Source organism: Lactuca sativa, chromosome 9, assembly GCF_002870075.4.
Source record: "Lactuca sativa cultivar Salinas chromosome 9, Lsat_Salinas_v11, whole genome shotgun sequence".
Taxonomy (NCBI): Eukaryota; Viridiplantae; Streptophyta; class Magnoliopsida; order Asterales; family Asteraceae; genus Lactuca; species Lactuca sativa.
Genome location: NC_056631.2, coordinates 1,704,538 through 1,719,279, shown reverse-complemented (window position 1 = coordinate 1,719,279; position 14,742 = coordinate 1,704,538). Strand labels below are relative to the sequence as shown.

Below are 14,742 nucleotides of genomic sequence, written 5' to 3'. Positions count from 1 at the left end.
AGGTATCCCAGGAAATTCCTCTGGGAACACGTCCGGGTACTCTCGCACCACTGCTACATCATCTACTGTCATTGTACCCTTATCCCGGGTATCCATCACATATGCGACATAACCTGCGCAACCCTGCTAGAAGTAGCGCCTCGCTCTCGCTGCTGAACAAAGAATCGGTTCGCGTTGTGGCCTCTCGCCCTGAATCACTAACTCTCCCCTGATGGGAGTACGAACCCTCACTAGCTGCAACTCGCAATCAATCACCACCCCATTGGGGCTCAACCAATCCATGCCTACTATGAACTTGTTCCCTCGCAAAGGAATAGGGACCAGGTCCACCGAAAACTGCTCATCGAATAACTGCAGCGAGCGTGCCTTATGCACCCTCGTGACCCTGACGGTCCTGTCATCGGCTATCTCCACATCGAGTGGACAATCCAGCTCCCCATGAGCTCTGCTAAACCTCTTGCTAAGCGCAAGAGAGACAAACGATTGGGTAGCCCCCGAATCAAATAACATTGTAGCTGAAATGTCGGTCACTAAGAACGACCCTATACATAAACATATACCATTAGAAACAATCAATAATAAATGCAGAGATAAAAGGAAAATACGTACCCGCCACCACGTCAGGAGTCGCTCGCGCCTCCTCTGCTGTCATCTGAAAAGCTCTACTCTTAGCCACTGGCGCCTCGGCCCGGCACTGACGACCGTCCGTAATCCTCAATGTAGCACGAGCAGGTGCCGACACCTTCCCTGCTGCTGCCAAGCTTGGGCACTGGGACTTTTTATGTCCCCTCTAATTGCAATGGAAGCAAATCAGATCTGATGTTGCGGTGGCAGTGGTAGAAACTATACAATCTCTGCTCATATGCCCAGTCCGACCGCACTTGTAGCAGCCAAAACTCCCTGCCTTGCACGCCCCATTGTGTAATCTCCCACACTTGCCACACCGACTGTGGCTCTACTGACCTCTGGACCTATGATCCGAAACCTTGGGCTTCTTGCCCGAACTCCCTGTACTCGAAGCCGCCTCCAGCTTCCTCTTCTGCTCCATCTCAAGATCAATCTCCCTCTCTCGAGCCCTCGCAATCATATCATCCAGCGTCTTACAGTTGGATTGGCTCACATACTGGCGGATATCACTCTGCAGAATCTCATGATAACGGGCCTTCTTCATTTCCTCATCAGTTGCGTACTGAGGAACAAGAAGATCCCTCTCTCTGAACTTGGCGGTAATCTTCTCCATTGTCTATGTAGTCTGAGTAGGGTCCTGAAACTCTCTGGCTAACTGTTACACCTCAATAACCGGTGCGCACTCGACTCTGAACCTAGTGGTAAAATCATCCCAAGTCATAGTATCAAGTGTTGTGTCATCCCCGATACCATGCCCAACCTCCTTCCACCAGTCACGTGCCCTGTCCTTTAGGAGACAAGATGCTAATCTGACCTTGTCCCCCTCGGGACATCTGCTAGTGCAGAACGCATTGGCAACATCTACCAACCACCTAGTACTCGCAATGGGGTCCCGCGCCCCATGGTAGTCTGGAGCTCCACAAGCCCGGAACTCCCTGAAGGTAAGTGTGCGCGACCCCATCATGGCCACCATCTCAGCACGAAAGGTGCTCAACTTCTCATCCATCAACTCCAAGATACCCTCCTTGATCGAACCGAAGATTACAGGAGTCTGCTCAAGTATGATACGGGTAACCTCTAAAGTGAAAAACTCCCTAGGGTTTCAACTTGATGGTTGAATTGATTCGATCGGTTGGTTTTCCAACCTAGGGTATTCCATCTCGAGGATGACCAGACCCTATGATCAATTGGACCTGGCATATCGGTATTCCCACCCGAAGGGTGATATGGGACAGACAGGAGTGTCATACTAGTGGGCCATTAGTGGTAAGTATACTGATGATGGTTCGAGTTATTGTAGCGTGACTTGGGTTGATTCCATCTGTGGAAGAGCCATAATGTGTCTGAAGTGAGGAGGAGATGGATCGCTGGAGATTAGGTGATAGGTGAGACTGTCATGGGTCATGTAGCGTCTATTGTGTTAGTAGAGGCTGATAGCAGGGCGTGGAAGCAAGTCCATCCAGTCAGTTTTCTTTTCGGGAGACGCATCGGGCTGCCATTTATGTGGGTCTTTTGGTTTAGTAATCGGTGAGGAGTCTGGTGTTGCGGGTAGTAGACAGACAAGTGGGACCAGGGAGGTTTCAACTTCGTCTGAGAAGCATCATATGGTAGCAGGAGGATTTGAATTAGGTATCTAACTTGGGATTCATGTGTAGGATGCGAGGGAACTCCATCCTATGGATGATTGAACCCGTCATGGGCATGCCTGGTATTCCAGTTCGAGGCTGATTGGGCTAGGCGTGAGTGTTCGTGTTTCAGTGGATTGATTTTTTTTATGATGTTGTGGGACAATTTTCCTGTCAGCACGAAGGGTTCGCCTCAGGGAGAGGGAAAGTTGGGTTTCCGATATGTTGGTTCATCAGGATTTGTCAGTTGGCAGAGTGGCTTGTATGATAGACCTTTTAAAAGGTTTGGTTGGGTTTCACATCATCTTGCACGTTTTGCAATTGCGAAAGTGCATCATGGATCAGGAGGCGGAAGAGCATTGGTTGACATTCAGGTCGGTGAGCGCCTTTGTTATGTTGAGAGGCCTGTGTCCATTCTGGAGAGAAAAGGGTGAAGGTTATGCGGAACAAGGAGGTATCTCTGGAAAAGATACAGTAGGAGCCCCAATGAGGGTCCGAGTAGACGTGGGAACCAAAGGCTGAGATGCGGGAGCACTACCCAAGGTTTTTCACCGCAGCAGACTTCGAGGACGAAGTCTAGTTCAAGTGGGGGGAATTGTAACGCACCGATTCCCGTGTATCAATTTATGGTGATAATTTCTCATGATTTCAAGCTCTACTCGACGAGTCGGTTGCCTGACTCGCCGAGTAGCAGCGGGCTGATCCGCGTGTTTAAGTGACCTACTCGCCGAGTCCAAGGAGGGACTCAACGAGTAGGAACTGGCAGATGAAACCCTAAATTCCGGGGTTTTGCACCCTATTTAAGGAACCATTAGCCTCCCTTAGTCCTTTACAGCCTCTAGAGAGTCCAGAAAACCCTATTTCGTGGGAGAGCTTCATTTGAGTGTGTTTTTGAGCTTTGGAAGGTGGAACTTGTGAAAGGAGCTTAAAGGTCAAGTAGCTAACGGCAAGGGACTCGTGTAGATCTGCAAAATCTATCTTAGTTCGCTTCATTTGAGGTATCAATTCATGATCTTGGCCTCATTCCTTTCTAGATCTCTTTGGATGAAGTTAGGGCTTCTTGGCTTGGTTATGAAGCTATTCTTGGGTATGAGCTCAGATATGAAGTTATAACTTCGGATCTGAATTCTCTTTGATTTGTAAGTCCATAAAGCTATCAGCATTGGCAAGCATGAACCCCTCCTAAGTGTAAAACCCCATTTTAAGCTTGGTTTTGGCATTTTGAGTCATTAGAGCCTTGCATGCACGTAAAGTTTGCAACTTTACGTGATAAGAATGCCTTGGGAACTTGGATCTGCAGTATGGAGCCTTAGCATGGCTTAAAAAGCATCTGTATGGATAAAGGACTGAGGGGACTCGACGAGTCGCATGGTAGACGCAGCGAGTCATATGAAGATGGTCATAAACTCGACGGGTTGGATGAACAACTCGGCGAGTCTGATGAAGATTGCCTTGCGCTCGGCGAGTGCCATGGTGACTCGGCGAGTTAGCAAGTTATGCAATGAATTCAGCGAGTAACTGAGGGTACTCGACGAGTTGAGGTCAACATGGACTGTTGACTTTGATAGTTGACTTTGACTTTGACCAAGGGTTGACTGTTTTGACTTTTAAGGATATTGGTAAACGGGTATTTATAAATTGGATCATTGATGGTTATAGGTGTTGGAGTTTGGGGCAGTGTTTCTGGAGCATGATTTTGTGGTTCAGTCCGGTATTGCAAGGTGAGTTATCCTCACTATATCAATAGGGTCCAAGGCACCAAGGTCGGCCCTTTCTCGGATTGTATACTTGTATTTGTTTGATATGCTTATTGATCTGTTAGATCGGTATCCTGGTATATAGGATGATGCTATGTTAGTGGCCTGGTTTAGGTCAGTATCCCGATATATAGGATGATGCTATGTTAGTGACCTGGTTTAGGTCGGTATCCTGGTATATAGGATGATGCTATGTTAGTGACCAGTTAGATCGGTATCTTGGTTAGGATGGTTCTATATTATAAGATCTGCTAGATCAGTTTGTTCGTCTATAGACTGTTATGTGATTAATTGTTATATGTGAACATGGTTGTTTGTTTGGGGGTTGGGTTGAGGCGGGTCTTGCTTCGTGTTGTAGGCCAACATACCCAGGGCGGACCGGATAGACTGCAAGCCCAGGAGGGCACTTAGTTAGGCTGAAGGCCCGGCGAGCGGTCTAGATAGGCTGAAGGCCCCGAGAGGGCGGTCCGGACGTGTCAAGGCTCGGAGAGTGGGCCAGATAGACTGAAGGCTCGGTGTGGGCGATCTAGTCATACTGTAGACTCAGAGAGTGGACCAGGTGGACTGAAGGCCCGGTGCAGGCGGACTAGTCACACTGTAGACTCGAGATGCATGGTTGTTCTGTTTTGTTGATATGATATGATTATGGTTATGATGTTGGTATTTTGGAGGTAACTCATTAAGCTTTCGGACTTACAGTTTCAGTTTATTGTTTCAGGTTCAGCAGATGACCGCGGGAAGGCGAAGGCATGACCGTGCACTTCCTCGATTGATGATCATGATTTCTGGGAACTTTGATGTATAAACTCTTTTGAAAACTAATTGTAAAAATTGAATGGTTTTAAATGATTCAAAAAGTTTTAAATTGATTCGAATTTTATGGGTGTTACATACACTAATTCATTTCAAGTCACTAAACTCTCAGAAAAACATACTTGCTCAAACACAGACTCCTTCCCCATCGTCCCTAAGCCAAAAAGAATGTTTTTGGTCACTTCTTGAATGACATATTATCTGACAATACAAGTAATATGTTGCTAGGAAAACAAATCCACCGAACTATAAATAACCGTCTTATTGTATGTATTATGTATGGAAAAATATATGTTGTAAATCTATTAAAAGGGGCCCCTGAAGAAAGATTTCAAAAACTTCTTTTGTGTTGTTACAATTTAAAGATAAAGAATCTGAAGACCGTTACACATATAAAAATAGATAACAACAATATATTTGAATACTTTTTGTTTACCATAAGTTACACGATAATATTTCTTATGTATATTTTTTGGACTTGTTATACATATATTAGATCTAATTACTAATCTAGTATACTATTATGCATATTTGAGTGTTTCTAACATATTTGTGTCTTATTATTATCATTGACGAAGTCCGCCTAAAAGGGAAATAGTTGGGAACTATGTTTCTAGTGAAAGCCATTAACCGTAATAACAAAATCCTTCCAATAACATTTGACGTTAGAAAACATAATGTGGGGAATCTAGGATATAGTTTTTTATCGAGATTAAAAGAGTGTATCGTGGATATGGCCATTTAATTCGGGTTCTCAACCGCATATCACAGACTTTGTTGTCGATATTTTTTGATGAATATGCCAGCAAAGATAGGCAAACAAGACGAAATCAGAATTTTGTGTTATGGGCATGCAAGCTTACCGTGAGTCTGATTTTATCCATATCTTCAATAGGAGTTAGTGGGTAGGTCAAATCCATCCAATAATGATAAGAGAGAAGATAAAAGGTGTTAACTAGTAAAGAAAAAAAGAGTGAAAGGGAGGGTATTTTTCTTTCTTTTTAAATTAAATAAAAAAATTGAAAAAGAAAATATCAAGCACAACATAAATTGAAACAATATGAATACTCCAAACATAAATTGAAACAACATTGACATTCCATGAAACCGAAAAAATTAAGGATTAAATTTGATATTTACCGTATATGAAAATTACTTTTTATATATATAAAAAAAGTCAAAATAAGTTAGTTCACTCAATTTTTTATATTTAATTATTAACTAGTAGGGAATTACTTGCGTCGTTGGCGCCGGGTTGGATCAAGTTTGCGTAAATGCTCTTCAAAATCATGTCCAAATTAAATGTAGTGGATTGCTGATTTTTTAGGGGTTCAAGTTCCTTTGTGCAATATTGTTTTGATAAAATTTGATCTTTCATAGATCAGTTTCCCTGGACTCATCGGAGCCCAAGAACTTCCGCTGGGTATAACCGGATTCCAATGCTCATTTGGTACATTCACCATTAATCTCGTCCACTTTTTGTCTCTTCCAGTTGACTGTGTGTATTCAAATAAGGAAAACTCCCGTCAAAATCACAAGAATGAAAGTAAGTACAACCAAATAAAAATTAAATCTCAACTACATATGAATTACTTTACTTTTTGGTTTTAGTAGTAGTAGGATTAGTTTGTTCCTATTGGTTTTGGTCTAGTATGCTTACGTTCACACGTCACTCTTTTAAAAGGCAAAATGACATCAACATACTGTTAAACGACCAAGGGCATAATTGTCATTAACTCGCTTAAAAAACAGATAAATATATTGTGTTGCTTACCCAAAAGTCTCATTTGATGCCTTTTCAAAGCTTCAATTTTCTCTCATTCGTTTCCTATAACCATTCAAACTAATTTATTAGATTCACTGATAAGACAATCTATAACAAACCTGATTAATAGTAAAAAGCACACGACTTTTATTTTAAAAAAAAAACTAAAGTGCATTGTCATTTTTGGTAAAAAAAATATTGTAATAGCCAAAAAAAAGTTTATAAGCTGTGTATTTTTTACTATGACAAAAATACAAACCAAAAAAACAAAGTAAAAGCCAAAACAATGCAAAAAAATAAATAAATGACCAGTGACATAATGGTCAATAAATGGCTTGCGTTACAATATAATTAGTATAATCACATAGTCTAATTTCCTTCCTATACTCATCATTGTTTTTAATTGAAAACTGTAATTGGTAATTGAAAAATGGAAATCCGAGTCGTAGGTGTAGAAGAAAAAAAATTCCAAAAAAATATTATAACCTTTTATTTTGGACCAAAATACCCTTGTGTTTCAAAACATTCCAGATCCGCTTCAATCTTATTCGCGTTTTCAAAAAAAATAAGTTTAGCATACTGGAAAAAAAAATAATGTCAAAGATGCAAAGTTTTTCTAAAAATAATCTTGGTAACCCGTCAACAAATGTGCATTAAGAATCTAAAATATGTGATAACGTAATATATAATACCTTGATTTTCTGCCAAAATTCCTCTTTGTTTTCTTGTTCCTGTATGTTGAGAATGTTTGCATACGGTCTTCAATGGTTAGTGGTAATTGCCCAAGAGGAGAATGAATAAGGTCTGTCATAAAACAAAAACACTATCAATAAGAAACAACTCAAGTTGCTTTTTTTATTTTAGAATACCAAATAAGTTTGTCATTTGCTTTACATGACAGTGTTGTTGACCTGTAACCTTAGCCTGCATCCCATAAGTCGATATAGCAGTTGTTGTAAAGCAGGAAGTTGTTTCTATAGTTCTTCACTTTCTAAATCCCTTGTTCTTCTATAACCATTATTATTATTATTATTATTATTATTATTATTATTATATAAGATAATAAAACAAAAAAATCCATATTTCACTCCTTTTGTATCAAATCAATGAAAATAATCATCTTTTTCTACAGAAAACTGATATATCAAGTATCTACTCAAATTCAAAATATTGTATTGACATTGAATTCAATTAAATATATTAAAAAAAAGATATATATTACATGTTCTATGACTTTGATTATACTTTAATATTTAGAAGTGAAAAAGTTATTAACCTGAAAGTTCCACAATTTTATAGAAAAATTGATTAACCTAAGCTTTTATATAACTTTCAAGTGTTTCAAAAAAATTTCTGCAAAAAAGATGGAAAAAGATACACTAAAATGCTGTGAATTACTTAACCAAGTATGTGATTATCATTTTCTTGAAATTAATTAATGTTATATAAAAAAATACCTTATTTTCTTGACCTTGAGCAAGTGTTGGGATTTTTTCAGCTTCAATATCATATTTAAAAACTCTAAAACATTCAAGTCTTTCTTCTAAGAAAAGCCCATATGTACGCATCTAAACAGAACAATCCCAAGCTGAAAATTTTATAAAAATAAAAATAAAAGTCATGAACTACTTAAAACATTTTAAAGATTCAAATTGTAAGTTGAAAATAAATCAAAAAAGATACCAATAGGGCTTGAATCATCTTTGAAATTAGCAATTTGAAGAACACACCCTCTTTGTTGGAAACTTACAAGTTCTTCCCTAAAAGTTGTATCACCTTCCCTTAGTGTCCTATGGATAACTATCAGTGTTTTCAAAGCCACCTGATAAGAAACAAAAAGGTTAGATGCAGAAAATTGCAATGTACGGAGTAGAAGAACAGAATTGCTTGGATGGTGTAACGAAAATCAATTGCTACATATGGTTTTATTGTTTCTGAGAATCGTTATGATTCATAAGTGACCATCAAAAGATAAAAACACAATGGGCTTTTGCCATCATAAAATAGGGCAACAACTAACATCTTATTAAGCTTAGCAAAGCATTAAATGAAGGAATCATATCAAATTTCCTAAAGAATAGACAATTATTGTTGGTCTGATTATTAGGTAAAACTGGTTTTATATCTAAATAAAACTGTATTTCAAATAGACATTTTATCAAACAGGTGGTATGCGTCTTCATTTTCTTCAAATTTTTGTAATAATAGTCCTACCAATTCAAACTCATTTCAGCTTACAATAGAGATGATTTAAAATCAAGCAACTGAAATAGGAATCGAAGAGAGAAAGTAGATATAGACATACTTGATTTACAATCTGAATTGGAGGCATGCTTGTGAGAGGCGACGATTGTTAACAAAGTGCCCAGAAGGTGTGTGGCATGCGACCGGGTTTCCATCAATTGAAGAGAAACCTTCAAAAATCATGTTCAATTTAACGGAGAGACAACGAAACGAAGATCCAAAAACTTGGAAACGAACAAAAAAAAGAACAGGAGCGTGAAATAAACCCAAACCTCTTACGATGTACACCAGATAATCATTGTTGCGTTTTTCTGGACGAACAAAGGCGTAGGAGCGATGGTGGATATGACAGTCGGGATCGGTAAAGAAGATGCAAGCTATAGCACCGACAAATTAAAATACGAACCCTAATTCAGTAACAATGGTATCGATATAGAAAAGAGGACGGGAAATAAAGATAGAACGAACTAAGAGGTACCTTGGTCCTAGGTTAGCAAATGGAAGCATCTGGTAACCACCAACGGAGGAATCTCCATAGCGAGCTGTGGAGGCTGCGGTGATGGTCGTCTAGCGTTTCCAGAGATGAAACAGGTTGTTTGTAGGGCTTCGACGGTGAAACCAAAAACTGGGTGAAACCAAAAACACAACAGAAACAGTGATGAAGTCAGGAGGGAAGTTACGATGATAGAGACGTTGGAGGGGTCAGCGACTCAGAACAACAATGCTCCTCAAAGGTGGACCACTTCCACAGACCGACTTGGCCAACACCAGTCGCCTACAACGTCGACAAAGCACCTCCGGTATATTGGTTTCTCCGACGAAGCGACTCGAAACAACTATGCTCCTCAAAGGCACTCCTCATGCATCGCCGCCTCACAAATCTACAGGAAGGCATCAAAGGAAGAAAATGGTGGGTTGAAGAGAAAACGTTGAACGACAGAAGCTGTGAAAAAATTAAGGAGTCGTGGTGGTGCAAGAAAATGGACCGTCGGTGTAGAAGATAAGGATCACCAAATATTTAAGGCGGTCTCTAAAAAAACCTTTTAAAATAAAAATGACGGCGAAGTAAAAAGAAGCAAAGAGTATAGCAGCCAGTGTGGCCAAAGTAGCAAATGACGGAAAAAATGTGGCAGAAATGAGAATTGACAAAGGTTCCTGTTCATCAAGTTTTTAGCAATTAATAATATATATAATATGTATATTTTACTATTATATATACTATTAATTGACAAAAAATAGGTGAACAGGAGAAGGTTATTCAAATTTACCAACGTGTTTCCAATTTGAGAAATATAATGGAAAAACGATAGCTTAATGAAATATCAATCAGGGTTTATGATACGTACTCTGCAATGTGACATCCCCAAAATCTCGGCCAGAAAAGACCGATTTTCATTTATGCTTTTAAATATTTTCAGAGTAAATCCTTTTGATTTGAAAGAGTTGCGGAATTTGTTCCCAAAAACAAAACATGATAAAACATTGTTTACCGAAGCATTTCATAAAAGAAATGTATTTTCATTATAATCAAAACTCGGGGTGTCATGTTCCGATTCAGACCAATAAGCATAAACGAATACATTACAAGTCATATAACAAATATAAACATATGCAGACTTGTAAACAAAACAACTTGATGGTTCATCCATCTCATGCCCTTCCGCCACTACCTGTAATACAATTTAAAACTGAGTGGGTCAGGCTTGGGAGCCTGGTGAGCATATAGGGTTTTCAACCCACAATAAATATCATATTTAATTTTCACCAACCAACAATAACCCAATTACCCATTCCCGTTATTCTCACTTTAATGTCCCTAAAACAACTAACATAAGGGACCTAGTCTAAGAATATTTCATCGGGGTGACAACACATGCTTCGGGGGTACCTCAGCAATATAAGTCAAATAAGGCAACCATGAGGGGGATGGAGTACAGCGAATGAACACCCAAGTTCATTAACACCTACAGGTGGCGAACCTGCTAATGTTTCCACAAGACTGTCTAGAATAGCCAGTGGTCGTCATCTAAACTCCGCTAGATGACTCAATCAAACAACAACGAGGCCTCTCATCTGTTTATTACACACCAACTGTCTACCCATGTTCTACCCAACATATTAGTAGATAAAAATATACATTTGTATACATAGTTTAAAGAAAACCTGTATAGCATGCTTTAATCAACACATATATCACATAACAGATGAGGCACACACACACATAACACATATCTCATAAAGAAATAAGCAGATCTATAAGATAGAAGAGAGTGAATACTCATTCACACATAACACAACCAAATATATACACATAGCACGTATTTTTATATAAAATACTTCGTATTATTGTATTAGAAGAAATAACTACACACTCACTTGATCAGAAGATGATCGGACAGCACTACGGCTTATAGAAGTCGTAATCCACAGCAGATCTGGAAGATCTTCTCGAAAATCGAACTTCTCGCGGGCAGAGCTTCGACTCGGGAACCGCACTTTTCGGGATCTTCAGGATCTCGGGACTTGCCTCGGGGCTAGAGTATGATACCGGTACTTCGGGGTAGCTTCGGGGGTTTTTGCACAGAGCTTCGACACGAAAACGAGAGGGAATTGGCAAAAATACCCGGAACCCTCGCATCCTATTTATAGGAGGCTGGAGCCTCGGAGTACGCGGGGCGTACTGCCCAAAACGTCATTGCTTACGTATCCGAAGTGCTCGAGTGCGAGTGTCGACATCCCTCGGAGTACGCGGGGCGTACTCGAGTACGCGGGGCGTACCTCGGATCAGATCGGTGACTCCTTCGGATAATGCTTCCGAATTTTGATTTAAATATAAATACAAAATGATTAATAAACTTCGGAAATTCATAACTTCTTCATACGAACTCCGTTTTCGACATTCTTTATATCCACGCGAAGGTGAGACCATGCTCTACGACTTTCGTTTAGACTCCGTCGGCTAATTTTGACTTTATTTTTATTAATTATTTTTAATAGGCCGGGACAGAAACTTTCGTTATAAATTCATAACTTCTTCGTTTGACGTCCGTTCTCGCCTAACTTTTTATCGTTTCAATACCAACAATGAGATCTTCGATTCTCATTTAGATTGCTTCGGCTAACAACCGCTCGATCTCAAATCGAGTAAAACAGGCTGTATATCGCTAAGCCGGAACTTCGATAAATCATAACTTCCTCATACGAAGTCAGATTTGGGCGTTCTATATATATTCGGAAACCTCGTTTCAACTACTACAACATTAACCAAATATATTAAGTTTATTTTACACTTAAATTTTGACGCTTATTTTTATTCTTAATTAATCAAACCACATAATTAAGCAATTAAGCACAAAACACACAATACTCAAATAATACAATCTTATTATTTCAAAACGGGTTACAGAGGTTAACCTAGACTATTACATTGCTACAAATGGCAAGCCCGAAACACAGGCGTTACAATTCTCTCCACCTTAGAATGATTACGTCCCCGGAATCACACATCAACAAACAAATGCGGATAGCGACTCAACATGTCACTCTCCGTCTCCCAGGTGAGATTCGGCCCATTCGTGTGTTTCCATCGGACAAGCACTAACCCAACCATTTTGCGTCGCAACTTCTTAGTCTTTCGGTCAACAATTGCCTCTGGTTCTTCAATCAACCTTTTGTTCTCATCAATTCTCAATTCAGAAATTGGAATTATATCGGGAACTTCTCCCGTGAACTTCCTCAAATAACACACATGAAAGGTGTTGTGAATTCCATTCAGTTCTTCGGGTAATTCGAGCTTGTAAGCTTGATTCCCAATCCTCTGAAGGACTCTAAACGGTCCAATAAACCTTGGACTCAACTTTCCCCTTTTACCAAATCTTATAAGTCCCTTCCACGGCGAGACTTTAAGCAAAACCGAATCTCCAACCTCAAAAGTCATCGGTCTTCGCTTCTTGTCAGCATAGCTCTTTTGACGATCTTGAGCTGCTAACATTCTTTCCCTAATTATTTTCAACTTTTCAGCAGTTTGATGAACCAACTCCGGTCCCATAAACTGCTTTTCCCCAGCCTCAAGCCAACAAGACGGCGTACGACACTTTTGTCCATACAAAGCTTGGTACGGTGCCATCTTAATGCTCGAGTGAAAACTATTATTATAGGAAAATTCTACCAACGGTAAATGTTCATCCCAATTACCTAGGAATTCCAAGGTACATGCTCTCAGCATATCTTCAAGTGTTTGTATTGTTCTTTCACTCTGACCATCAGTCTGCGGATGGTAAGCTGTGCTTAAACATAACTTGGTACCCATTTCCTCTTGTAGACTTTTCCAAAACCTTGAGGTGAAACGGCTATCACGATCCGATACAATCGTTAACGGAACACCGTGAAGCCTCACAATTTCCTTCACGTAAGAATTCGCAAGCTTTTCCATAGACCATTTCTCCCTGGCCGCTATGAAATGCGCACTCTTAGTGAATCGATCAACGACCACCCAAATCATGTCGTGACCATTCTTTGTTCTGGGCAGTTTAGTGACAAAATCCATAGCAATGTCTTCCCACTTACCCATAGGCACATGCAATGGTTCTAAACTCCCGTAAGGTTTCTGATGTTGTGTCTTGACTCTCACACAAGTCACACACTCGGCCACATACTTTGCAACATCAAGCTTCATCGTCGGCCACCAGTAGTAGGGTTTCAGGTCCCTATACATTTTAGTGCTACCCGGATGAATCGAGTACATGGTCTTGTGAGCTTCTTCCATCAGAAGATCCCTAATTCCTCCTGACTTAGGTACCCAAATACGATCTTGGAATACCTTCAGTCCATGACCGTTAGTACCAAACACCAACGTTTTACCCAAACGTTCCTCCTTTCGGTCATTTTTCTCAGAAGCTTCCTCTTGAGCTTTCTTTATACTTTCCACAATGGTCGAGACAACTTCAATTTTCAACGCTCTTGGCCTCTTCCTTTCAAGATTGACTTTCCGACTGAGAGCATCAGCAACAATATTTGCTTTACCTGGGTGGTAAAGTATCTCACAGTCGTAGTCCTTGAGAAGTTCTAGCCAGCGTCGTTGCCTCATGTTCAATTCTTTCTGATTAAAGAGGTATTGGAGACTCTTACGATCAGTGAAAAGTTTGCACTTCGTGCCATAGAGGTAATGCCTCCATATTTTCAGAGCGAAAACTACCGCTGCCAACTCCAAATCATGAGTCGGGTAATTCTTTTCATGCTCTTTCAACTGTCGAGACGCATATGCTATCACCTTTTCTCTTTGGGTCAAAACACAACCCAATCCAACACCAGACGCATCGCTATAAACAGCGAAGTCTTCGACTCCATCGGGTAGAGAAAGTATCGGTGCCTCGCATAGCTTCTTCTTTAACTTCTCGAATGCTTCTTTATGCTTCTCACTCTAAGCATAAGTAGCTCCTTTGTGGGTCAAAGCTGTTAATGGAGTAGCAATCGAAGAAAAGCCTTGGATAAACCTTCGGTAATATCCGGCTAATCCTAAAAAGCTTCGAATCTCCGTGGGACTTTTCGGTTGTTCCCACTTCGTCACAGCTTCAATCTTCGCTGGATCAACCATTATCCCTTCTTGGTTGACCACGTGACCCAAGAATTGGACCTCACGAATCCAAAAATCACATTTGGAGAACTTCGCATAAAGTTTCTCCTTCTTCAAAACTTCTAACACTTCTCGCAAGTGCCTGCCATGCTCCTCCTGGCTTTTCGAGTAGATCAGAATGTCGTCTATGAACACTATCACGAATTTATCAAGGAAAGGATTACAAACCCTATTCATCAAATCCATGAACGCTGCTGGAGCATTGGTTAGTCCAAACGACATAACCAAGAACTCGTAGTGTCCATATCTAGTTCTGAATGCAGTCTTCTCGATATCTTG

At 40.1% G+C, this 14,742-nt stretch overlaps 2 long non-coding RNA genes across 2 annotated transcripts; both read right to left on the bottom strand.

The window, feature by feature from the left end:
• Window positions 1-5,966: 5,966 nt before the first annotated feature.
• Window positions 5,967-7,585, bottom strand: LOC122195790 (uncharacterized). The gene is made up of 3 exons (XR_006186530.1): window positions 7,280-7,585; window positions 6,597-6,650; window positions 5,967-6,318 (listed from the first exon to the last, which is right to left on the bottom strand). It is a non-coding gene; the product is annotated as an uncharacterized LOC122195790 (long non-coding RNA).
• Window positions 7,586-8,003: 418 nt separating this feature from the next.
• On the bottom strand, window positions 8,004-9,865 carry LOC122196027 (uncharacterized). Its single transcript, XR_006187270.1, has 5 exons — window positions 9,310-9,865; window positions 9,104-9,208; window positions 8,893-9,001; window positions 8,271-8,409; window positions 8,004-8,175 (listed from the first exon to the last, which is right to left on the bottom strand). It is a non-coding gene; the product is annotated as an uncharacterized LOC122196027 (long non-coding RNA).
• Window positions 9,866-14,742: the final 4,877 nt, after the last annotated feature.